Source organism: Bos taurus, chromosome 17, assembly GCF_002263795.3.
Source record: "Bos taurus isolate L1 Dominette 01449 registration number 42190680 breed Hereford chromosome 17, ARS-UCD2.0, whole genome shotgun sequence".
In the NCBI taxonomy this organism is placed as follows: Eukaryota; Metazoa; Chordata; class Mammalia; order Artiodactyla; family Bovidae; genus Bos; species Bos taurus.
This window is the reverse complement of record NC_037344.1, coordinates 3,525,695-3,550,176: the sequence shown is the minus strand read 5'-3', so window position 1 is coordinate 3,550,176 and position 24,482 is coordinate 3,525,695. Positions and strand designations below refer to the sequence as shown.

General features: G+C 40.6%; 1 long non-coding RNA gene across 1 annotated transcript in view; it reads right to left on the bottom strand.

Moving 5' to 3' along the window:
• Positions 1–19,013, bottom strand: part of LOC132342572 (uncharacterized) — a 51,443-nt gene extending 32,430 nt beyond the window's left edge. Inside the window, exon 1 of the long non-coding RNA XR_009490981.1 lies at positions 18,926–19,013. This is a non-coding gene — a long non-coding RNA (uncharacterized lncRNA). The remainder of the gene's footprint in view (positions 1–18,925) is intronic.
• Positions 19,014–24,482: the final 5,469 nt, after the last annotated feature.

Sequence of the window (24,482 nt, the reverse complement as noted above, 5' to 3'; positions counted from 1 at the left end):
CTGTTGCTTCCTGACCTGCATACAGGTTTCTCAAGAGGCAGGTCAGGTGGTCTGGTATTCCCATCTCTCTCAGAATTTTCCACAGTTTATTGTGATCCACACAGTCAAAGGCTTTGCATTGTCAATAAAGCAGAAGTAGATGTTTTTCTGGAACTCTCTTGCTTTTTCGATGATCCAGCGGGTGTTGGCAATTTGATCTCTGGTTTCTCTGCCCTTTCTAAAACCAGCTTGAATATCTGGAAGTTCATGGTTCACGTATTGCTGAAGCCTGGTTTGGAGAATTTTGAACATGACTTTACTCGTGTGTGAGATGAGTTTAGTTGTGCAGTAGTTTGAGCATTCTTTGGCATTGCCTTTCTTTGGGATTGGAATGAAAACGGACCTTTTCCAGTCCTGTGGCCACTGCTGAGTTTTCCAAATTTGCTGGCATATTGAGTGCAGCACTTTCACAGCATCATCTTTCAGGATTTGAAATAGCTCAACTGGAATTCTATCACCTCAACTAGCTTTGTTCATAGTGATGCTGTCTAAGGCCCACTTGACTTCACATTCCAGGATGTCTGGCTCTAGGTGAGTGACCAACTTACTTAGCATGCTGCAAAAATTAGGAAATGTGTTTTATTAAGAGCCTAACTAGCCCCATGTAAAACTTAAAGATATTGATGTGGGAGATTCTCTAATAAATGACCCAGGCCAATTTATTTAACTAATATTTTTGAAGGCCTATTATGTGCCAGGTACTTTTCTAAGTCCAAAAGATTCAGCAGAAAAAGAAAGAATCCTTGCCCTCACGGAGCCCACATTTGAAAGTGGTAAAAGAGATAACTAGGGGAAGCCATCCCAATATTGTAATTATTTTCCCATTAAAAGGAAAAAAATTTTTTTAAATCAGAAAAAAAAGTTAATGAATAAAATACACTGTGGGTTAGAGAAACAGCAGGGATGCTCTGGTGTCTGACATGACACCAGGAGAGCCAGAGGCCAGGGTGGCAGGGAAGGAGTGAGTGCAAGGTTAGGGATATCAAAATATGGTCAAAGTGGCTCAGGAGAGTGGTCGGCTGAATAATGCAACCCCAAAGATGTTCTCATCCCCAGAGTCTCTATGTTACCTTACATGGAAAAGGGCCTTTGCAGATGTGATCAATCTAAAGATCTTGAGATGGGGAGATTATTCCGGATTATCCAGATGAACCCATGAATTCACAAGGGTCCTTATAAGTGAAACACAGAGACAGAGAGAGTCAGAGGAAGAGATGTGAAGATGGAAGCAGCGATGACAAGAGGAATGATGTAAGGAAGGGGCCAAGAGCCAAGAAATACTGGCAGCTTCCATAGTTGAACAAGCAAGGAGACAGTTTCTCTCTGAGAGCTTCCAGAAAGAGCATAGCCCTGCTGACACCTTGATTTTATGAATTCTGACCCCCAGAGCTGTAAGTCAGTAAATTTGTGCTTTTTAAGCCACCAACTTTATGATAATTTGTTACAAAAGTCATAGGGAAACTAATGCAGGAGGTAAGGAAGCAGAACTAGAGAAGTCTTTTATTTCATAAAACAAGAACATTAAGAAAGAAATTGGCATTATGTTTAATATAAGTAGGAAAAAAAGGTCATTATCAAACTTTTCTGAAGTGTTATTTATGGTCTTGGATATGATAACTTTAAAATATTATTTAGCATAAAGCAATTTAAAGCTCTGGAATGATGCTTTAAACTATTTTTCCCTTTAACCCATAAAATCTGTTCTCCCCATAAGCATTATCCAGATATGACAGGATAACTTAAATCAATGTTAATCTGTGTTTATCCTTCCACTGTTACTCCCTTGCCCCTTATTTCTTAGAGTGGATCAGGATGGTATATGCTCCTGCCCTAAGGGATTTTTATAATACCAAGCAGAGGTCACTAAAGCCCAGGGTTCTAGGTACTTAGTGAAGAGTTTTACAGATGGAGTTTAAGCTAAGAGGTAGGTGGAGGGGAGGGGAGGCTCGAAGTTTTCTGGGGATGCCAATGTAGACAGAGATGCCCTATGGAGTGCCCTTCTCCTTATAAGTGCCCCAAGACATAGAAAACACTGATTTATAAGAAATAAAAGGCTGGTTTATTTTTTATTTTTACAACTAGACCAATACCGCTGGCTTTACTTTATACAGCTTCCAGGAAACAAGCAGATAACTTTTGCATTGTTTTGTCTCTTCATGGAGAAGAAGGCAGTTTATCTCAGCCCTCGTAGGAGATGAAGCCCAGGGCTGAGAGCTGAAGGAAGTGGCCCATCCAGAGGCAGAGAGAGGAATGTCTTCCTAGGAGCTGGGTAGGGGATGGGCATGAGGTTCTGTGATTGTGAGCCATGCCATGGAGCCAAGGATACTGGTTGAGAAGGACACCAAAAGCCTTTAGAGGATGCTGAAGTCTCTGGGTCTCTTGATCCATGGAGCAGACTTTTGGGAGGAGAGTCTCAGAAGACACCTGGAGTAGCTGAGCCTCACGACAGAAGACGACTAGCCCTCGCCAGCAGCCAACTCTCGGGACAGTGATAGGCTGAGATCCATGCCTCTTGCCCCTGTTTCAGGTTCCATATAGGCCCCTGGGAATGTCACTGTGTTTTAGGGGAAAGAGGTTTTAATACCTGCTACAACTCTGTCTCTTTCTGCAGAAGCCTTGTGGACCAGACTTTGTTTGTGTGGTTTAAAGAGAGTAGTCCCATCCATGGGTCAGCCTGAAATCATTGGGTGACACTGGTTAGATCCTCAACCTATGTGGACCTCATTTTCTCCTTGCTTTTAGTATAGAGACTGAAACACAAGCTTTCACAGCTCAAACTTTTGAGCTGAGTGGAAAACTCCTGTTACAGCAATTCCCTCTCAACCAAACCCAGCCTAAAGCAAAATCAAATCAAACTACCAAAGAGCAACAATACCACAAATGAACAAGAGGTAAGATCAAGTATTTTAAAAGTTCTGTGGCATCCTGAGGTACCACAAAACATAGTAGAAAAAAATATCAAGACAGTTTAGAAAAAAAAAGAATTCAACAAACAACATCACCACGTCTCATAAAATTCAGTGAATTTTATTACTTCCAATGCTCCATAAGTGTTCAAAATGGCTGTAAAGACTGAGTGAACTGTTTTAAAGTGGTGAGAGGGGTGTGGAAAAAAATCTTTCAAGTGGCAAAATTCAAAATCTAAATTTCAGAGCTTGGGAGAACAACTGGCCTTGAGTAGAAAATGTGATCCTCTTTGTAGAACCTCAACTTTTGGCTTCTAGAATTATTGCTGTCAGTCCTGTCAGTCATTGCTCCAAACTGCCTGGAGACAGTGGTTTCACACAGCAAACTGGAATTTCCAGCACATAGAAGCCTGGTGCTTTGGGTGTTAGCAAAAGCTGTGGTATTCCAGTGTTGCTGCCAAGAGATTTGAAGGTTATGTGAAGAGTTCCAGAAATCAAGAGCCACGTAGATATTATGTGAAGCACAGTGAAGAAAATGCCTTTTAATATATTTTCACCAAAGGTTGATGCAAAAACCATGCATATGATGGGATCTTAATTGCTTTTTTTCTAAGCTGATTGCTTTCAGGCTCTCAGTTCAGTTCAGTTACTCAGTTGTGTGTTACTCTTTGCGACCCCATGGACTGCAGCACACCAGGTCTCCATGTCTATCACCAACTCCTGCAGCTTTCTCAAACTCATGTCCATCAAGTCATCCAACCATCTCATCCTCTGTCATCCTCTACTCCTCCTGCCTTCAATCTTTCCCAGCATCAGGGTCTTTAGCAATGAGTCAGTTCTTCACATCAGGTGGCCAAAGTATTGGAGTTTCAGCTTCAGCATCAGTCCTTGCAATGAATATCCAGGACTGATATTGACTGGTTTGATCTTACAGTCCAAGGGACTCTCAAGAGTCTTCTCCAACATAAGGGATTAACCAGGGCTGCCATCACCTGAGTGGCCATGAGTTGCTTCTGCCTCTTACTGCAGGACCTACTACCTGGTCCATTTCCCTGGACCCTATTCTAGACTTCCTTTCTAGTCTTGATGCCCCCAGGTGATTGCTTCCTGGTCACCTTGGTGGGAGCTCCAGGATGCAGCACCCACTCTGTTATATGTCCCAGGCAGACCTCTCACCACATTCAGTGAAAACCTCATCAGGACTCAAGTCTTTTGCATTTTAGTGGTGCCATTTGTTAAATCTATTGGCTGTTTTGGATTTGTTTTCTTGGACGTGGATTTTGAGAAGCTGGCACAGTCTACAAATGAGAAAAGCCTCATTTTCCTGGGATCTTGGAAGAGGGCAATTACTTGACTGTGGAGCAGTTCATTCTCCATGATGACTCATTCAGATAAGAAATCCAGAGTCCAATCTTGGCTTCAGTTATAGACTTCTTGGTTATTCTAACCATATTTTATTTATTCATTTATTCTATTTATTCATTTAATTAGCCAAGAACTTTGGTCATCTGGATAAATGTTTTAGTGCAGCATTTAAAAAATTAATGCCAGCAATCCATGATAAACAAAATATCAAAGTTTTCCATGAGAATGGGAGCAGTATGACTACCCTTCCTCTTGCCTCTGTCTCCATTATAGTCTGGCTCAGTAGTGCAGCTGATCCTATCTTTGCAGTGTTTTCTTACATCACTCATGACACTAAACGTGTGTGTTTTCCCCCAACACTGTGTACTTGTCATTTTTTCCACACCAGCTCTCCAGCTCTCCATCACCAATTGGGTGTCCAACAATTCAATTTAATTCAATTCTGACAGTTAAGCAGACCATGGGTTATAAGCTCCAGACCAATAAGACTTTCCCACTTGAGATGCCAGCTGCAAGTGGGGTGCCCAAGGTACCCACACTTGTTCCTGCTGACTACCAGAGTCACCTCCTTAGGATAAACTCAGGTGTGATTGAAAAGGCATGTTATGAATAACAAAATGTGCTCTTGTCACTTAGGAAATTCCAAGGGCTTTAGGAGTTCTTTGCCAGGAATCCAAGACCAATATGTATTTTCTGTTATACCGCACTATCTGTGCTTAAAATTTTGATATTTTTTCATTAAGGATTTTCCTGTTGATTTTGATTTTTAAAAATCAAAATTTGTCTTGACTACTGAGCTTTTTGACACTCCCTTAAATTTGGTGCCTAGATAAGTGCCTTATTCATCTCCCCTGAGGGCCCTGCTTCTTATCCTCCCATTATGGGACCCTGACAAAGGTAGAAGTGGTAAGGCCTTCAATATAAGATGTACATGTATCAAATAATTTAATGACCACTATTTATTATTGTTGTTGTTCAGTTACTAACTGGTATCTGACTCTTTGTGACCCCATGGACAGCAGCATGCCAGCCTTCCCTTTCTTTAACTATCTCCCAGAATTTGCTCAAACTCATGTCCATTGAGTGGGTGATGGACATCCAACCATCTCATCCTCTGTCACCCCCTTCTCCTCCTGCCCTTAATCTTTTCCAGCATCAGGGTCTTTCCCAATGAGTCAGCTCTTCACATCAGGTGGCCAAAGTATTGGAGCTTCAGCTTTGATATCAGTCTTTCCAGTGAACATTCAGGGTTGATTTCCTTTAGGATGGACTGGTTGGATCTCCTTGCAGTCCAAGGGACTCTCAACAGTCTTCTCCAGTGCCACAATTCAAAAGCACCAAATTCTTTGGTGCTCAGCCTTCTTTATGGTCCAACTCTCACATCCTGGTATGTGACCAGTATCTACTGGTATGTGACCAGTATATCTTTATAGAGACCAGTTAACTTGACCTGTACAGATCTATGCAGATCAGTGGAATCACTGAGCAGGGCAGGCATTGAACAGACGGGGGTATTGACTTAGGGTCAAATTGCTACCTCATCTGCGCTCACAGGCTGGAGAGCTCTGGGGTACCAGTTACATGAGAAAGTGGGTTACAGCCTCAAATCAACTTAGAGTCTTTGGTTGAAACGGTCTCTCTGGGCCTCAATTTTCTTTCATATATAAGAAAACTTGCAGTTAACCTTTTCTAATATTATTTTTTGTTAGCTCTAAATATTTACAACTCAATTTTGTTTTTCTCAAAGTAGGTCTTCAAAGTGATTTTTCTAAAAATTAGCCTTTAAAAATGTATATCTTCATTTTACATGATGGCGAATTTTGCGAATTAGAAAAGTACAGAGGAGAAAATAAAAATTGTTTATTATTCTACTTTCCAGGGATAACTGCTATTGATATTCTAGTATATCTAGTCCACACACACACACACACACACACACACACATACACACACTGTCTATTAAATGCACACTGATTTTGGAAATCTTTATAGGTTTAGGAGAGGAATGGTTGACTGGAAAGATAGTATGAGGAAATTTTCACTCATCCAGGGCCTACTTTGGGCAAGCTCTGTGTCAAAGTTTAATTTTCACAACCATTTTATATCCATTTTACATATGAGAAAACTGAGGTTTAGAAAGCTTGAATGACTTTCCCTAGTCATGTGCTAAGTGAATCAATAACCCAGGCCTGTCAGAGGCTGGGTCCATATGTAGGAAAAGCCTTGATTATTATTAACTATTAAAATATAAAATAAATAGAGTATTAAATACATACTATTTCCATCACTCTCATGGCAAAAAGGAGTATGGAGATAAAAGCTTCCCTCCATGTATGAGTATGTGTATTTTTACTAAAGTTGAATATAGTGTGGCACTCTGAGAGTTCAAATTTAGATAAAGTCTATGGTGATGGAATTCCAGTTGAGTTATTTCAAATCCTGAAAGACGATGCTGCGAAAGTCCTGCACTCAATATGCCAGCAAATTTGGAAAACTCAGCAGCGGCCATAGGACTGGAAAAGGTCCATTTTCATTCCAACCTCAAAGAAAGGCAATGCCAAAGAATGCTCAAACTACTGCACAATTGCACTCATCTCACACGCTAGTAAAGTAATGCTCAAAATTCTGCAAGCCAGGACTCAGCAATACATGAACCGTGAACTTCCAGATGTTCAAGCTGGTTTTAGAAGAGGCAGAGGAACCAGAGATCAAATTGCCAACATCTGCTGCATCATGGAAAAAGCAAGAGAGTTCCAGAAAAACATCTATTTCTGCTTTATTGACTATCCCAAAGCCTTTGACTGTGTGGATCACAATAAACTGTGGAAAATTCTGAGAGAGATGGAAATACCAGAACACCTGACCTGCCTCTTGAGAAACCTATATGCAGGTCAGGAAGCAACAGTTAGAACTGGACATGGAACAACACACTGGTTCCAAATAGGAAAAGAAGGATGTCAAGGCTGTATATTGTCACCCTGCTTATTTAACTTATATGCAGAGTACATCATGAGAAACGCTGGGCTGGAGGAAGCACAAGCTGGAATCAAGATTGCTGGGAGAAATATCAATAACCTCAGATATGCAGATGACACCACCCTTATGGCAGAAAGTGAAGAGGAACTCAAAAGCCTCTTGATGAAAGTGAAGGAGGAGAGTGAAAAAGTTGGCTTAAAGCTCAACATTCAGAAAACTAAGATCATGGCATCTGGTCCCATCACTTCATGGGAAAGAGATGGAGAAACAGTGGAAACAGTGTCAGACTTTATTTTTGGGGGCTCCCAAATCACTGCAGATGGTGACTGCAGCCAGGACATTAAAAGACGCTTACTCCTTGGAAGGAAAGTTATGACCAACCTAGACAGCATATTGAAAAATGAGACATTACTTTGCCAACAAAGGTCCGTCTAGTCAAGGCTATGGTTTTTCCAGTGGTCATGTATGGGTGTGAGAGTTGGACTGTGAAGAAAGTTGAGCGCTGAAGAATTGATGCTTTAGAACTGTGGTGTTGGAGAAGACTCTTGAGAGTCCCTTGGACTGCAAGGAGATCCAAGCAGTCCATTCTGAAGGAGATTAGCCCTGGGATTTCTTTGGAAGGAATGATGCTAAAGCTGAAACTCCAGTACTTTGGCCACCTCATGCGAAGTGTTGATTCATTGGAAAAGACTCTGATGCTGGGAGGGATTGGGGGCAGGAGGAGAAGGGGATGACAGAGGATGAGATGGCTGGATGGCATCACTGACTCGATGGACGTGAGTCTGAGTGAACTCCGGGAGTTGGTGATGGACAGGGAGGCCTAGTGTGCTGTAATTCATGGGGTCACAAAGAGTCAGACACGACTGAGTGACTGAAGTGAACTGATATGACATTCAAAAGAGTTGTTTTTCTCTGCTTCTAGAGAGTGTGTTTTCTTGGGCAGATTTTATTCAGGTTTTGGCAAAAATGGCTTCATGGAATTTTTTTCTGAGTAGAAGAAAGGCAACTTTTTATTGAGTTAGGAAAACACATACCTAACATCAGTACTGATTGGCAGAGATGAAGCAGAGCTTTCTTTTCTACTTTAAAGTTATAATTCAAAATATGGTGTTAAAAGGAGAGTCAAAACTGGTAATTGATACATCTCTAGTGTTCAGGTGCTTCTTGGGTTGGGGGTTTGAGTCCTATGTTATAAGGTAACATCTCACAGCTGCCTTCTAGGAGTTGATGGGCAGAACTTTACCCATCTGCTGGCAGAAACCCATGGGAACTAACCTGCAATATGCTTGCTTGCTTGGGTTAGCTTTATCACTTAGAGAGAATCTAGATTGAGGCAAGGACAATACTCCATAGACCAAATTGAAGTGTTTGAGCTAACAATGGACCTTTTGTAAAACGTTTTTACCATTCCCCAACTTTCCAAACAGACGGAAGACTGACTAACAATGCCAGGAAGAGCAGGCTGGGTGCTGACTCTTGGTCCTTGCTGTTTGGGGCTTGGAATTAGCCTCTTCTTGTCTCTTGTTTCCTATCAATGAAACCCAAGATGGAAAACTTCCTGTCACCTCAACTCTCACCCTTGCTGCTATGTTTTGAGAAGATAATATCTGCCTGTAGATCTATACAGTGAATTTCTAGAGAGAGTACAGCATAACATCTCTGGCATGGTGCTCTGCCCCCATGGCTAGGACAAGGCAACCCACGTGGGGACCTTGGAGAGAGGACTTTTCCTCCCTCCCCCACTTCAGAGTCTGATTTAATGGCAACTTACTCCACAGATGGAGAGTCAGGCTAGTTATAACTTAATCTACTTAGCTGTAAATAATCTTGCCCATGTCCCAATTTCTTCATCTGCAAATTGGAACTAATATTTACGTTGTAGCTCAAAGGGGATTTAGTCAGGCCTAATGAGATCAGCTGTGTCGTGGGTTTGGCTCTGGTTGGATGGAAGGCATTATATAAATATGCCGTCATTTTCATTAAGATTATTTTCATCATAATTTTATGCTAAACACAGCTGTGGCAACATGTGTTTTAAAGATTTAAATAAACATTCCAAAATTTGTGAAACCTGATTCACTTTTGCCCAATTTGGCTAAATTTGCCATCATTTTGAAAATTCTGAAGGCAAGGCTTTCAATTCACAAAGCCTCTCCCCATGGCAGAGTTTATACACTGACAAGCATAATTTTCTTTTGGGAGCTCTTTGAAAACATGGCAAAATTGTCCAACATGTTAGTCTGGCAGTTTGGAGTGGGGTTCCCTTAAAGGAACTGTGAGGGGAGAGTCACTCAAAAACAGAAAATGTGGGGCCACCTCAAAATCTGCCTACCGCTAACACAAAAGCTTGATTTCTAGAAAAGCAGAACAAATAGAAGAGGCTTAAGCAGTTTCTTGGTTTGTGTGTTTAACATGGGGATCAAATCACGGCCATGTCAAATATTGGCCATGGGCCACTGACATCTTGAGCTGTATTAATAACTGTTTGCTTCACCTTTCCCCAGGATTAAGTGTGTGATGACCCAGCTGCACAATTTAAATGACCCAAAATATTGAATCAATGGTGCCCTGGGTATGTTTCCTGGAATGAGCCTTAAGCAGGATTATACTAGCAAAAAGCATTCAAATCTTTGGCCCACTCCCCAAAGACTGTTGGTCTTCAAGGGTTTTGAGTGGTAGGACCACAATTCCCAAGTTTCCTTTGCTGTGATGCAGATGAGTAATCAGCTAAATAGGAGTCAGTTCACAGACTGCATATTTTGGCCTTTTCTAACATGCCCACAGCTGAATATAATCAGTGTTGAGCAGTGATTAGTCAAGTTCACAACCTTTTGTTGACTTTTTAATGTATCTTTAGACAACTGTATCCTTATTCTTAAATAGATTACATACCCAGTGATTGCCTGCCTTGGTTTTATAACATTTCAAGTTGCCTTAGAGTTATACATTTTAGAAATATTTTTCTTTGACTTACTTAAAGAATAAACACATACACAAGAGTGCTTTGAGGAAGCAAATATTTAAGCCAAATATTGTTTCCCAGATGGCGCTAGTGGTAAAGAATCCACCTGCCAATGCAGGAGGTGCAAGAGAGGAGGGTTTGATCCCTGGATTGGGAAGATGCCCTGGAGGAGGAAATGATGACTCACTTCAGTATCCTTGCCTGGAAGAAGCCTGGCAGTCCATGGGGTCACAAAGAGTTGGACACAGACACACAAATAATTGTTTGGGAGAATCTGGCATACACTGATAATGGTAGTGATGACCAGATTTAGAGTTTTTTGTTGACTGAAGCTTTAGGGATGCTCTAGGGAAATGGAAATACCTTAAAAAAAAATGCTAAGGAAGGTGAAACATTGTTTCCAGGAGACAAAAGAAAGGAGATGTTTTGCTTTTCTGTACAATTCTAATATTGTTTGTTAAGCCAAAGAATCTCAAAACTTATGAAAACACTACCTTGGGAAAAAGCATATTCCTAAGCAGAGTTTTAAAGCAAATTGTACACACACATTGTCTCATTCTGTAGGTTGAATGTTCAGCCAAGATAGTACAATTTATCACATTTGCTAGATGAATCTGCTGTTCGTTGTCTCTAGGACTGCAACTTGAGGAAAACACTTCAGGTGACTTCCTTTCTAAGCCAGTTCATGAGAGTAGTAGGAAATAAGTGTTTTCCAAGAAGACACAGACACACTGTTCTTAGAGAGGCACCCTCTGCACTCCCCATCCACGAAGTCCTGGAGGCGAGAATATGAAATGTATCCCTAGAGGTTCCAATAAATATCTGAGAGACTTCTTAGGGTAAGGGCAGAGATGGGAGGCAACTCTTCAGGTGTCCAGGAAGTGGAAGAATGGACAGCCACTGTGATTCTGGCATCTGTGTAGTGTGAACCCGTTGGTGGTATGGAAGGAAGAATAATGTAAGCCCCAAAGGTGTCTGCATCCTAATATCTGGAACCTGTGACTATGTTACCTTAAATAAAAGGGGTTTTGAAGATGTGATTAAGTTAAAGACCTTGAGTTAGGGAAATTTCCCTGGATTATCTTGGTGTTTCCAATATAGTTCTAAAAGAGCGAGAGGTCCTATAAGAAGGAGGTAGGAGGGTCAGAGGAAGCATATGAGGCAGTGTGATGATGAAGCAGAGATAGACTGGAAGAGACTACACTGTTGGTATCGGAGGTAGAGATGAGTCCATGAGTTGGAGATGCAGACAGCCTTTAGGAGATGAGAGGCAAGGAAATAGATTCTTCTCCAAGTCTTCAAAAGGAAGGCAGCCCTGTTGACCCATTCCAGATTCAACAAGGAAATAAAATTAGAGCTGGATAAATGATGAGGATCTAATGTAGTCATGACTCTTCATTACAGAACCCCACCACAGAGAATGACTTCAAGAAAAAACATTGAAAACCTCTAATGGAAAAGGATATGAAAAAGAAATATACATACATGTGTGTGTGTGTGTGTGTGTGTGTGTGTTTCTGTGTGTGTGTATGGCTTCTCTGATGGCTCAGATGGTACAGAATCCACCTGCAATGGCAGGAGGCCTGGGTTCTATCCCTGAGTTGTGAAGATACCTTGGAGGAAGGCATGGCTACCTAACTGCAGTGTTCTTGCTTGGAGAATTCCATGTACGAAGGAGCCTAGTGGGCTACAGTCCACGGGGTCGCAAAGAGGTGGACACGACTGAGTAACTAACACTAACTAATATATATATATATATACACACACTGAATACATAATAATAATTATATAATTTTATTTTAATTATTTTTGGCCACATCATGCAGCATGTAGGATCTTAGTTCCCAGATCAGGGATTGAACCCATGCACTCTGCAGTGGAAGCATGAATTCTTTTTTTTTTTTTTAATTAATTGATTTATTTTAATTGGAAGCTAATTACTTTACAATATTGTAGTGGTTTTGCCATACATTGACATGAATCAGCCATGGGTGTGCGTGTGTCCCCCATCCTGAACCCCCCTCCCGCCTCCCTCCCCATTCCATCCCTCAGGGTCATCCCAGTGCACCAGCCCTGAGCACCCTGTCTCATGCATCGAACCTGGACTGGCGATCTGTTTCACATATGGTAATATACATGTTTCAATGCTATTGTCCCAAATCATCCCACCCTCGCCTTCTCCCATCGAGTCCAAAAGTATGTTCTTGACATCTATGTCTCTTTTGCTGTCTCACATATAGGGTTGTTGTTACTATCTTTCTAAATCCCATATATATGTGTTCAGTTCAGTTCAGTTCAGTTCAGTCACTCAGTCGTGTCTGACTCTTTGCGACCCCATGAACCACAGCACACCAGGCCTCCCTGTCCATCACCAACTCCCAGAGTCCACCCAAACTCATGTCCATTGTGTCGGTGATGCCATCCAACCATCTCATCCTCTGTCGTCCCCTTGTCCTACTCCCCTCAATCTTTCCCAGCATCAGGGTCTCTTCAAATGAGTCAGCTCTTCGCATCAGGTGGCCAAAATATTGGAGTTTCAGCTTCAACATCAGTCCTTCCAATGAACACCCAGGTGTGATGTCCTTTAGGATGGACTGGTTGGATCTGCTTGCAGTCCAAGGGACTCTCAAGTGTCTTCTCCAACACCACAATTCAAAAGCATCAATTCTTCTGTGCTCAGCTTTCTTTATAGTCCAACTCTCACATCCATACACGACTACTGGAAAAACCATAGCTTTGACTAGATGGACCTTTGTTGACAAAGTAATGTCTCTGCTTTTTAATATGTTATCTAGGTTGGTCATAACTTTCCTTCCAAGGAGTAAGCGTCTTTTAATTTCCTGGCTGCAATCACCAGCTGCAGTGATTTTGGAGCCCCCCAAAATAAAGTCAGCCACTGTTTCCACTGTTTCCCTATCTATTTGCCATAAAGTGATGGGACTGAATGCCACGATCCTAGTTTTCTGAATGCTGAGCTTTAAGCCAAATTTTTCACTCTCCTCTTTCACTTTTATCAAGAGGCTTTTAGTTCTTCTTCACTTTCTGCCATAAGGGTGGTGTCATCTGCATATCTGAGGTTATTGATATTTCTCCCAGCAATCTTGACTCCAGCTTGTGCTTCTTCCAGCACAGCGTTTCTCATGAGGTACTCTGCATATAAATTAAATAGCAGGGTTACAATATACAGCCTTGATGTACTCCTTTTCCTATTTGGAACCAGTCTGTTGTTCCATGTCCAGTTCTAACTGTTGCTTCCTGACCTGCATATAGGTTTCTCAAGAGGCAGGTCAGGTGGTCTGGTATTCCCATCTCTCTCAGAATTTTCCACAGTTTATTGTGATCCACACAGTCAAAGGCTTTGGCATAGTCAATAAAGCAGAAATAGATGTTTTTCTGGAACTCTCTTGCTTTTTCGATGATCCAGTGAATGTTGGCAATTTGATCTCTGGTTCTTCTGCCTTTTCTAAAACCAGCTTGAAAATCTGGAAGTTCACAGTTCACGTATGTGTTAATATACTGTATTGATGTTTTTCTTTCTGACTTACTTCACTCTGTATAATAGGCTCCAGTTCCATCCACCTCATGAGAACTGATTCAAATGCATTCTTTTTAATAGTTGAGTAATATTCCATTGTGTATAGGTACCGGAGCTTTCTTATCCATTTGTCTGCCAATGGACATCCTTCCATGTCCTAGCTATTGTAAACAATGCTGTGATGAACATTGGGGTACACGTGTCTCTTTATGGTTTCCTCAGTGTGTATGCCCAGCTGGGTCGTATGGCAGTTCTGTTTCCAGTTTTTTAAGGAATCTCCACACTGTTTTCCATAGTGGCTGTACTAGTTTGCATTCCCACCAACAGTGTAAGAGGGTTCCTTTTTCTCCACACCCTCTCCAGCACTTATTGTTTGTACACTTTTTAATAGCAGCCATTCTGACTGGTGTGAGGTGGTATCTCATTGTGGTTTTGATTTGCATTTCTCTGATAATGAATGATGTTGAGCATCTTTTTGTGTGTTTGTTAGCCATCTGTATGTATTCTTTGGAGAAATATCTGTTTAAGTTCTTTGGCCTATTATTTGACTGGGTCATTTATTTTTCTGGAATTGAGCTGCAGGAGCTGCTTGTATATTTTTGAGATTAATTCTTTGTCAGTTGCTTTGCTGTTATTTTCTCCCATTCTGAAGGCTGTCTTTTCACCTTGCTTATAGTTTCCTTTGTTGTGCAGAAGCTTTTAAGTTTAATTAGGTCCCATTTGTTTATTTTTGCTTTTATTTCCATTACCCTGGGAGGTGGGTCATAGAGGATCCTGCTGTGATTTATGTTGGAGAGTGTTTTGCTTATGTTTTCCTCTAGGAGTTTTATAGTTTCTGGTCTTATATTTAGATCTTTAACCCATTTTGAGTTTATTTTTGTGTATGGTGTTAGAAAGTGCTCTAGTTTCATTCTTTTACAAGTGGTTGACCAGTTTTCCCAGCACCACTTGTTAAAGAGATTGTCTTTAATCCATTGTATATTCTTGCCTCCTTTGTCAAAGATAAGGTGTCCATATGTGTGTGGATTTATCTCTGGCTTTCTATTTTGTTCCATTGATCTATATTTCTGTCTTTGTGCCAGTATCATACTGTCTTGATGACTGTAGCTTTGTAGTATAGTCTGAAGTCAGGCAGCTTGATTCCTCCAGTTCCATTCTTCTTTCTCAAGATTGCTTTGGCTATTCGAGGTTTTTTGTATTTCCATACAAATTGTGAAATTATTGGTTCTAGTTCTCTGAAAAATACCATTGGTAGCTTGATAGGGGTTGCATTGAATCTGTAGATTTCTTTGGGTAGTATACTCATTTTCACTATATTGATTCTTCTGATCCATGAACATGGTATAAATCTCCATCTATTTGTGGCATCTTTGATTTCTTTCATCAGTGTTTTATAGTTTTCTATATATAGGTCTTTAGTTTCTTCAGGTAGATATATTCCTAAGTATTTTATTCTTTTCATTGCAATGGAGAATAGAATTGTTTCCTTAATTTCTCTTTCTGTTTTCTCATTGTTAGTGTATAGGAATGCAAGGGATTGCTGTATGTTAATTTTATATCCAGAAATTTTACTATATCCATTGATTAGCTCCAGTAATTTTCTGGTGGTGTCTTTAGGGTTTTCTATATAGAAGATCATGTCATCTGCAAACAGTGAGTTTTACTTCTTTTCCAGTCTGGATTCCTTTTATTTCTTTTTCTTCTCTGATTGCTGCACCCAAAAGTTCCAAAATTATGTTGAATAGTAGTGGTAAGAGTGGGCACCCTTGTCTTGTTCCTGACTTTAGGGGAAATGGTTTCAATTTTTCACCATTGAGGATAATGTTTGCTGTGAGTTTATCATATATGCTTTTATTATGTAGAGGTATGTTCCTTCTATGCCTGCTTTCTGGAGGGTTTTTTTTTTTTTTAAATCATAAATGGATGTTGAATTTTGTCAAAGTCTTTCTCTTCATCTATTGAGATAATTATATGGTTTTTATCTTTCAATCTTTTAATGTGGTGTATCACATTGATTGATTTGTGAATATGAAAGAACCCATGTATCCCTGGGATAAAGCTCACTTGGTCATGATGTGTGATTTTTTAAATATGTTGTTGGATTTTGTTTGCTAAAATTTTGTTGAGAATTTTTACATCTGTGTTCATCAGTAATATTGGCTTGTAGTTTTCTTTTTTGTGGCATCTTTGGTTTTGGTATTAGGGTGATGGTGGCCTCATAGAATGATTTTGGAAGTTTACTTTCCTCTGCAATTTTCTGGAAGAGTTTGAGTAGGATAGGTGTTAGCTTTTCTCTAAATTTTTGGTAGAATTCACCTGTGAAACCATCTGGTCCTGGGCTTTTGTTTGTTTGAAGATTTCTGATTACAGTTTCAATTTCTGTGCTTGTGATGGGTCTATTAAGATTTTCTATTTCTTCCTGGTTCAGTTTTCGAAGGTTATACTTTTCTAAAAATTTGTCCATTTCTTCCAAGTTGTCCATTTTATTGGCATATAGTTTCTCATAGGAGTCTCTTATGATCCTTTGTATTTCTCTGTGGTCTGCTGTGATTTCTCCATTTTCATTTCTAATTTTGTTGATTTTATTCTTCTCCCTTTTTTTCTTGATGAGTCTGGCTAATGGTTTGTCTATTTTATTTATCTTCTCAAAGTACCAGCTTTTAGTTTTGTTGGTTTTTGTTATGGTCTCCTTTGTTTCTGCCCTAATTTTTATGATTTCTTTCCTTCTACTAACCCTGGGCTTCCTCATTTCTTCTTTTTCTAGTTGCTGTAGGTGTAAAGTTAGGCTAATTATTTGACTTTTCTCTTGTTTCTTGAGGTAAACTTGTATTGCTATGAACCTTCCCCTTAGCACTGCTTTTACTGAATCCCATAGGTTTGGGGTTGTTGTGTTTTCATTTTCATTCGTTTCAATGCATAATTTGATTTCTTTTTTGATTTCTTCTGTGATTTATTGGTTATTCAGAAGTGTGTTATTTAGCCTCCATATGTTATACATACAACTCAATCAATATATATTATATATAAAACTCAATAATATATATATTATATATACAACTCAATCAATTATATATTATATATATAACTCAATAGTATACCTGAAACTAACACAATACTGTAAATTCACTATAACTCAATAAGAAATTATTAAAAAGCAAACAAACTTGACTAGTTTCTTATCTGAGTCTTGAGAGAGAAACCAGCTAGGATCCTTTCCTTAATAAGTACAGAAATATTTGAAGACTGTGGTCAAATCTCTCCTTAACCTCCTTTTCTCAAGGCCACAGAACCTTGGGTATATTCACACATTTCTTTCTAAAACTTTTAATCATTTGGGGGCTTCTTTATTCAGTTTTCTTCAGCTCTCACACATTCTTTGGATATCATTTCAAAGTAAATGAAACTCTTGCGGGCTTAAGCAATGTACTCATAGGAATAAATTTGCTTTCCTATTATTTCAGAAACTTTATTCAGAAACTGAATGCCTGGCAACTCAAACAAGGCCCTGGTTAATATCCAAAAACTGAAGAAGGAATTTAGTAAAGGGAAAAAACCCCAAACCAAACAGCAGCCCTAGAACCCACATTAGAAGTTTTAAAAGGATCAACCCCCTTGAGTGTTTTTTGGTTAACTCAGTAACTGACCTGAAGGAAACATCTCTATATGGATGTTTATATATATAAGTGAAACAACAGTATCAAATAGCATTTACTTAGTGTTTAATATGTACTAGATACCTGTTTCCAGGTATTAATTCATTCAAACTTCATAACTATTGTAGGAAGTCAATGCTATTTTCATCACCCTCATTTTACATATTGGGAAACTAGAGCACAAGTAAAGTGAAATAACCTGCCCAAGATTGCATGGGAAGGAAAGCTGAAGGACTCAGAGAAGCATGGGGAGACAAGAGAAAAAAGAGAGGAGTAGAAGGAAGGGCATGAAGGTCGGATGTCTGAAGCCCTGGCATCATGAGTAATGGTGGCAAAGACCTAGAGCTCATCTGCAGAGCAGAGCTTTTTCATATTGGAGAAAATGAATATTCATGGATATGTGGGGTGGCAGGTTGGAGAAGTCTGCATCTTAAGAAGCAATGTGCCACGAGCATCCTGAGCCAAATGTATCGATGCCTGATGCCCCGGGCATCAAGAGGTTGGCTCTCTGAAGACGGAGTTATATACAAGATCGGCAAAGGAGCCCACCTCTGATTCTCTGCACTCAGCTAAAGCTCTTCAGCTCTGGGCTACAGCACACCTGCCCTGTTCTCTTAGACATCCTTAGTCTTCTGGAGGTCTGCTGTTCAAATATCTGTTGAGATGTTCATGGTAGTAATGCCTACCTCACAAGGTTGAGGGTCTGGAAAAATATTGTGCCCAGAAACACTTTTTAAACTACAAATAATTATCATTATGATGATCCCAGATCATCAATTCAGAGCGACGAGCAAGTAATCAGGAAACCCATTTTGATGGAATTCTGCATGGGTCAAAGCTCAACATAATTAAATACAAAATGGATAATAAAGCATGTTTAAGAAACAGTGTGATTTTGATTACTGTGCCTTTCATTGTTCCTACACTGGTCATAACCAAATGTACTTGCCATCAGATACTTTGCTGTGGGATACTGAGCTTTCCAGCTACCTTTCCATGGATTTCTACATTGCTTAGGCCTCCAACTTGCTCAACTTCCTGCCCTGGACATTCAAGCTGCGGGGGAGGGATCAATAGGATGGAAACATCGAAATGTTAAAAATGGGCTTGGGAAAGTCACAGAAAAAAAAAATCTCTCAAAATGGACAAAATCCTGTAGTGCATAAATCCCAAACGCAAGCCACCCCTGGTGTTAACAAACCAAAACTAAAACATCACTAACTCCATTGTGATATGACAAATAAAATGACTGCTGGGTTAGTATATTTCTAAGAAATAGCAGAAAATCAATCATAATGACCACGTTTTTCTCTCTCTTCCTATATGTAAGATATTTACAGACTCAGTTAAATATGTATTCTTTTGTTCAGTCAGCACCAAGATGATATTCTACTTGTCTGGGCATTTAATTAATGGCATGTTTCAAGTGTCAGTACTGTTTGTCTGTTAATGGAGAAGAGCTCAGAATTTCAGTTCTAGAGGCACTTACGTGGCTTTTTGGCAAGCTTCTGTATGATGTCCAGTCTTCACAGCTGCCAAGGAGAAGCTGAGAGCCACGTCTCTGAGGGTGGCTTGGAAGTTAGTGATGTCAGAGGAGTACGCAGAAATGTCACAATCAAACAAACAGATGGATGTGGCAAACCTCTGGATTGTGCTGTAGTTCTCATGTCAGCCCCCTCCAGGAAGATGGTCCTCATGCACTGCTGTTCGATGGTGACTATGGAACTGAAAGCAAGTCTTGCAGCTTCTCATTGAAATAGCAGGAGAGAAAAAAAAAAAAAAAAAGCACTTGCTCCAGTTTGAGCCTTGGTGTAAAACCTAAAAACATGTGAACTTTAAACATGTTTGAAATATTTCAAATCTATTAAAGTCAAAACTGCAGAAGATTCTAAAGTAACATACAGATGTTTATTTGAAATATTCTGTCCAAAGCTGGCTAACCACCTGCCAATCCCATCATGGATTTCATCCCAGTCCCACACCATGTTCCAGACAGCAGCCTAGCAAATGGGCTCAGAGAACGGTTCCTTCAAGATCAGCCAAGCAGAGTTTTTGTGAAATGTACTTCTCATGAAATTACACAAGGGCATTTTGGTGGAATTCTGCACGTGTCAAAGCTCAGTGTAACTAAATATAAAATGGATAATATAGCATGTTTAGGAAACAGTATAATTTTGATTACTATGACTTTTATTGTTCCCATGCTGGTCATAACCAAATGTACTTGACATGAACCATTTTACAGATGAGTTGCTTGGGAGATAGAAGCAATGTAGTAGGAATAGTGTTAATTGCTCAGTCATGTCTGAATCTTTGCAATCCTATGGACAGTAGCCCGCCAGGCTCCTCTGTCCATGAAATTCTCCAGGCAAGAATACTGGAGTGGGTAGCCATTTCCTTCTCCAGGGATCAGACTTCGGTCTCCTGCATTGCAGGCAGATTTTTTATCCTCTGAGCCACCAGGGATTTGCCATGAATTCAAAAAGCACTTGTATAGGTCCCTCACAACCCTATCTCATTTGTCTCATCTCGTCTTCTCATCTTTTTGGATTTCTTTCTATTAATTTATCTTGCACTGTTAAATTAGTGATTATTTTTGCTCTGGGCTTCTGTGGCCTGTCTTCTTTGGATTTTTCTGTATTCTTTGGTTTCAATTGGCCCTCTCATTGTTGTCCATCATTTTAGACACAAAATCCTCTCTCTGAACTTGTATAGATAAATGTGAGAGCATAGCTTTTTATTTTCTTAAATGAGAATATGACTTTAAATCCACTTGTATAAGCATTTATAAATGCAGTATTTTGTACACTTTATTTGATGAGGGTGTCTATGAATATCAGGAAGGGGAAGAGTCTTCTGATGGAGAAAAAAGACAGTAGAGAATAAAGGCTTGAGTTAGGGCCATAGGGAGAGATTGGAGGGGAGCAGCAGATGAGACAGAGGGAACTGAGGAGCAAGGAAGCATCCATACGGAGACCCTGCGGCCAATGTGTTTCAGGCCAGCCCCTCTTCCCCGACATAATTCTTTCTGACTCTTTCTTTGCTCCTCTGGGCTTAAGGTGGTCCTGTCTTCCCTGTATTGCTGATTCTTGGGTTTTCTCAATCCTTTTCAGTTCTCCTGACACTATCAACATCTTTGTGAAATGTCTCTTCAGTAAACGCTCCACCCATCTGAAATATCCTCTGGCTCCTGCCCAGGTTTAGGCCTCATCTCCCCAAGGTGGGTTAAGTTTCTAGAGGGCAGAGATCAAGTTGTGCTCACCTTTGACTCTTCATGGCCTTGGACATAAAGCCTTGTGGGAAATTCTCCATGAATGGTGAGGGCAGCAAAGAAAAGAAGGGGAGGATGGGTGAAGTGAGAAGAGTCAGAAGGGGGAAAGGAAGAAAGAGCTGCTCTGTGGGAGGGTAGAAGGTGAGCGGGTGGTGGTTTACCATAGCAATGGGGACCAACTCGGCTCCCTAGGGCTCTGCTCTCCAACCATCAGGGTAAAGCCCAAGCAGTCGGAAGGACTGAGGCCCATGCAGCCATCTTGTTAGGCCCCCCCCGACGAGTCTTTCTTTTTGAACACCCACCTGACTCCTCGTTCTGCAACATGCCTTTACTGCTACCTGTGGTGACTGTGCAATGCTAGGGGAGCAGCTTGGGCTTCTCCCTGTAAGTTAGAGGCCTTGGGAACCTCGCCTGGTGGGAGACTACCCAATGGTCCCAAACCCAGCCAGCTGTGGGACAGTGGCCACAGGTCCTCTCACTGCACTCACTGGGCTCCTGTTGTATACGGAATACTAAGTGACTTCAGGATAGGAAGACATAGGGTCTCTACCCTCAACAGCTGGGGAGGTACCATGCAGAGCCCATGGGACAGGCAGGAGGGGCCTTTACAGAGCATCACGTCAACCCAAAGGGTGAATTAGAAAGTCTGATTGAAATGACATCAGCTGAGCAGAAAGCACAGTGCAGATGAGGATAGTCAGGCGGGATGACTCAGAAGGACTGGCTAGAATTTGAGCCAGATTTGCGGTGAACACATTCGACCAGGTAGCTTGGAAAATGTATTAGAAAACAATCAATCAATGTCAGGCATGGTCCTTAGGAATGTAGGTCTCTGGGTCCTCTGAGGATGTTTTATTGCTGGCAGAATAAAAACTATGTATTATATAAGGGTGTGTTCAACTGCTTTGTACTTTATTTTTTCTCAGTTTGGCAACCTCCACCAATAATGGTGTGCAGTAGAATTACAGGGATTGGAAATTTTGTTTCTGAAATTCAGATCATATGTACTGATTGAGTATTTGCAACAGATTTCTATTTAATCATCCCCCTCTTGGCTGGTAAGGCCATGATGTGTCCAGCATGTTGGAGAGATCTTTGAGCCCATCTCAAATAAAATAGACTAATGCACATTTATTTTTGCCATTTTCATTATCACTAAATGAAATGCCAGTGAACATTTCAATATAACCTCTAGAGAAAATAAACCACTTTCCTAACAGACATCAGTTCTGTCTCAATGTAAAGTTGAACCACAAATTTGGAAAGCTCCATTCCTACTAGGCCAAAGGCACATCTCTTTGTCTCACACTGTTTCAAAGCTTTGTTACATGGAGCTCCCATCCTCAGTCTCCTCTGGAAGAAGTTGATCTCCAGAGACCAATACATGATAAGAAAAATGGAGCATAGCATGCCTATTGAGAAGAGTCTTACATTTTTTCCCCCTTGGTATATTCATGTTTGTGTTTTTTTTTTAATTGAAATAAACAACAAAAGATAAGATTGTTCCCTCTTGTCTCTATATTAACCATAAAACTGAAATGATGGTTTCAATGATGGAAGAGAAACATGTTTAACAAATCATTGTTGTTGTTGTTTTTCAGTTGCTAAGTTGTGTCTGATTCTTTGCAACCCCCTGGACTGCAGCACGCCAGGCTCCCCTTTCCTTCACTATCTCCCTGAGTTTGCTTAAATTCATGTCCATTGAATTGGTGATGTTATCTAACTATCTCATCTTTTGCTGCCCCCTTCTCATTTTACTTTCAATCTTTCCCAGCATCAGAGTCTTTTCCAATGAGTCAGCTCTTCACATCAGGTGGCCGATGTATTGGAGCTTCAGCTTCAGTATCAGTCCTTCCAGTGAATATTTAGGGTTGATTTCCTTGCTCTCTAAGGGACTCTCGAGAGTCTTCTCCAACACCACAGCTTGAAAGCATCAATTCTTCGGTGCTCAGCCTTGTTTATAGTCCAACTATTACATTCATACATAACTACTGGAAAAGCTATAGCTTAGACTATACAGACCTTTGTCGGCAAAGTGATATCTCTTCTTTTTAATATACTGTCTAGGTTTGTCATAGTTTTCCTTGTGAGAAGCAAGCATATTTTAATTTCATGTCTGCAGTCACTCTCCACAGTGATTTTTGAGGCTAAGAAAAGAAATCTGTCACTGCTTCCACTTTCCCCCTTCTATTTGCCATGAAGTGATGGGACTGGATGCCGTGATCTTAGTCTTGAGTTTTAAGACAGATTTTTCACTCTCCTCTTTCACACTCATCACGCAGCTCTTTAGTTCCTCTTCACTTTCTGCCACTAGAGTGGTATCATCTGCAAATGTGAGGTTCTTGATATTTCTCCTGGCAATCTTGATTCCAGCTTGTGATTCATCCAGCCTGGCATTACACAGGATGTACTCTGCATAGAAGTTAAATAAGCAAGGTGACAATAATACATCCTTGACATATTCCTTTCCCAATGTGTTGTTCATTAAGGTTTTAACTGTTGCTTCTTGACCCATCTACAGGTTTCTCAAGAAACAGGTATGGTGGTCTGGTATTCCCATCTCTTTAAGAATTTTCCAGTTTGTTGTGATCCACACAGTCAAAGGCTTTAATGTAGTCAATGAAACAGAAGTAGATTTTTTTTTTTTTTTGGAATTCCCTTGCTTTTCTATGATCCAGTGAATGCTGGCAATTTGATCTCTGGTTCCTCTGCCTTTTCTAAACCCATCTTATGCATCTGGAACTTCTCAATTCACATATTGCTGGAGTCTAGCTTGAAGGATTTTAACAAATCATAATAAAGGCAAAACAGGGCTAGAAACTAGACAAAGTTGGCCATTGGGTAGTTTAGGAAATATTATGGGGGCAACGCATTAAAGAACTAAGAAAACTGCTACCTAGAGATGATAGAGTCTCCAGTATTTCAAACATTTACTCATTCAAACTATTTCCTGAGGACCACCTCCAGGAACTGGGCAGAGTGGTTAACAACACATGAAAATCACTAGTGCTTGAGACAGACAATAAGCCACACAGATAAATAAGGTGAGAACCCCTCTTTGTCTTTCTACCCCTAAAGTCTCATAGCAATCTGCATATAATAGAAGCCCAGTGGAAACAGTTAGAGGGCCTATGGCTGCTGTCTTAGGTCAGCCCAGGAATTCAGATTGTGCAGCACTGAATAGGCTCTGCCCTCTAGAGCTTCCCAGGGCCTCTAATTTAGAGGGAGATTCCCAAGCCAGTCCCCTACAGTTGAATGGCAGTCATCATTGGCAGGCTCTAGTCTAATACTAGGAAATGAATTGTCCGAGGAGACACATGTGCTGACAAAGCAAGAGATTTTATTGGGAAAGTGCACCTGGGTGGAGAGCAGTAGGGTAAGGGAACCCAGGAGAACTACTTTGCTGCGTGCTTGCAGTCTCAGGTTTTATGGTGATGGGATTAGTTTTCCGGTGGTCTTTGGCCAATCATTCTAATTCAGAGTCTTTCTTGAATCCACATCGCTCAGCCAAGATGGATGCTAGGGAGAGGGATTCTGGGAAGTGGACAGACACGTGGTGTATCCTTTCCACCTTTCCCGAACTCTTCCAGTTGGTGGTGGCTTATTAGTTCTGTATTCCTTATCGGGATCTCCTGTCATAAAACAACTCACTCAAATGGTTACTATGGTGCCTGACCTGGTTGGGCGGTTTCAATCAGTGTGCTTCCCCTAATAAAATGACACCCCTGCCAGCAGCCGGGACCAGACGGTAAGAGCCATAAAAGGATAAAAAGGG